The 2,636-nt window shown below is 38.7% G+C and overlaps 1 non-coding gene across 1 annotated transcript; it reads left to right on the forward strand.

Moving 5' to 3' along the window:
• The first annotated feature begins 1,193 nt into the window (after nucleotides 1-1,193).
• LOC117861856 (uncharacterized) lies at nucleotides 1,194-2,414 on the forward strand. Its single transcript, XR_011898613.1, has 2 exons — nucleotides 1,194-1,550; nucleotides 1,824-2,414. It is a non-coding gene; the product is annotated as an uncharacterized protein (transcript).
• Nucleotides 2,415-2,636: the final 222 nt, after the last annotated feature.

The following is a 2,636-nucleotide window of genomic DNA, read 5'->3' on the forward strand; positions in this document are numbered from 1 at the left end:
ATGTTTAAAAATTGAACAAAGGATAAAAACATAGAACAAAGGAATGTGAGGTTGAGCAACCTTATTTGCAATAGTGATGTTGCTTGTATCAGCCAGCTTCGGATGGACATGAGAACATTCTACACTTTGTGTGAAATGCTTAGTGATGTTGGCGAGTTGAAAGCAACACAGAATATGTCTCTAGAGGAGATAGTGGCTCAATTCCTATACACACTATCCCATCATTTGAAGAATTCAACAATAAAAGAAATTTTCTTTCGAAGTGGTGAGACAGTTAGTAGGCAGTTCAACTTATGTCTAGTAGCTATTTTAAAGTTGCACCACTTGCTACTTAAGGCTCCTGAACCTATACCGGAGAATAGCATGGATGGTAAATGGAAATATTTTAAGAATTGTTTGGGTGTTTTAGATGGAACTCATATCAAGGTAATAGTTCCAACTAGGTTGAAAGGAAGATATAGGTCAAGAAAAGGAGATATTGTGACGAATGTTCTTGGTGTTTGTGCTCCTGATATGCAATTCATATATATATTACCTGGATGGGAGGGCTTAGCACATGATGGGCGTGTGCTTCGAGATGCTATTTCAAGGCCAAATGGGTTGCGGTTCTTCAAGGGTGTTACTACCTTGTTGATGCTGCTTATGCAAATGCAAATGGATTTCTAGCTCCATACCGAGGTCAAAGGTATCACTTGGGTGGCTGGACTACACAAAATCCACCAGACAGTACAGAGGAATATTTTAATATGAGGCATGCTAGAGCAAGAAATATCATTGAGAGGTGTTTTGGAAGGCTTAAGGGTCGGTGGGGGAATTTTGAGGTCGCCATCGTATTTTCCTATAAAGACTCAATGCTGAATAATAATGGCTTGTGCCCTTTTGCACAATTTAATTTTGCAAAGAATGTCTGTTGATCCAATGGAAATGGAGGAGGATGACTCATTAGGGGAATCATCAGGGGAAATTACCGAGGGGGAAATGAGTGAACCAGAATTTATCACGTGTGTGTCGACATCTAATGAGTGGACTAATTTTTGAGATGTTCTCGCTCAAGGGCTATATAATAATTATAGGGCTTCTGTTTCTCATTGAGGTTTGCTTTTTTATTTCTGTTTACTGATTTTAAAGTTCATGTATAATACTTGTAGATTTGTTTTACAATCCCTTCTAACATGTTATCATTTTGTGCAGTCATGGATTTATCTGAAAGCTCAACAACAACAATCCGTGGTAGGGGAAAGAATAAAAGGAAGTGGACTGTTGCCGAGGATGATGAATTGGTTAAAGCCTTGTATGAGATATCTTTGGATCCAAGGTGGAAGGGCGAGGGAGGCTTTAAGAATGGATATTGTTTGGTTCTTGAGACTCATCTGGCTGAAAACTTACCTAACTGTGGAATATCTGTTGTTCCCCACATTGAGTCAAGAGTAAGGCACTTTAGAACAAAGGTCGGGGCACTGGAGGTAATGCTTAACAAAAGTGGCTTCAATTGGGATGAGAATAGAAAGATGCTTCAGTGTGAAAAAACACAGTATGAATCACATTGTAAGGTATGTCTAAACTTTACTTTGCATTTCTTTGCGACCTCCGACAGATATATATAACACTTAACAATTGTTACATCTATATATAGTAGCTTGGTTGCAGAAATCAAAGCAAGGTTACTTACTACATTTAGTAGGCATGCATATACATTTACTACTGAACTCAGATAATCTCAATTATGACACTCATATGTATTTCTGAATATTAGGTTGACACTCATATTTCTTTGCATCTCAGTAGCTAGCATGCACCTGATCACATCTCATATTCCTTTGCAGTTTCATCCTGAAGCGAAGGGCCTATATGATGTTGTTTTTCCTTATTATGATTCATTGGCTACCGTATATGGGAGTGACATAGCTACTGGTGAAGGCGTAGAAGGGCTTAGCGAAGCAGTTGGAAACATAGAGAAAGAACTTGTAGTTGAAGGTGGTAACCCTCAAGAGGAGGAGGAGGATATGATGTCTAGAGAAACCCCTAGACACTCTACTGACTCAGCTTCATCAAGCTTGAAGAGGTGGAAGACAGACAGGAAGGGAAAGGATCATGTATCTGCAACATCAAGTGACCCTATTTTGGACATGTCACATAAAGTTCAAGCTGATCTAAAGGGTGTGGCTACAAATATGGGGAAAATGGCAGCAGTGATGGAACGCGAGATCACTGGTCAAGAGAAAAATTCCAAAGAGGATCATCAGCAAAAGTTAAGAGAAAAGGCAACAGCAGAGCTGCGCAAGCTTGGGTTCATAGGGAGCGAACAAGTCAAAGCTGCTAGTGTGTTTGTGAGAATTTCAGATCAAATGAGCATGCTGTTAACGCTGGACGAGACAGTGAGGAGATAATTTATCCTAAACATGTTTGGTATGTGACACTTTGCTATGTTGTTTCAACCGTTTATGGATTCCTTATCTATTGTGCAGCAAATCAATTTTGTCCTAGAATTGCATATTCTATTGAAAAATAAAATGGACAATTATGTTTGAATATGCTTGCCAAATCATTGTCTATTATTCTTTCTATAAATAAATTTCACAGCTCATTACTTGTTCTGTTTTTTTTAGAGGAAGAGGAGAAGGAATAGCATAGAAAGT

The sequence above is a fragment of the Setaria viridis genome, chromosome 6, assembly GCF_005286985.2.
Source record: "Setaria viridis chromosome 6, Setaria_viridis_v4.0, whole genome shotgun sequence".
In the NCBI taxonomy this organism is placed as follows: Eukaryota; Viridiplantae; Streptophyta; class Magnoliopsida; order Poales; family Poaceae; genus Setaria; species Setaria viridis.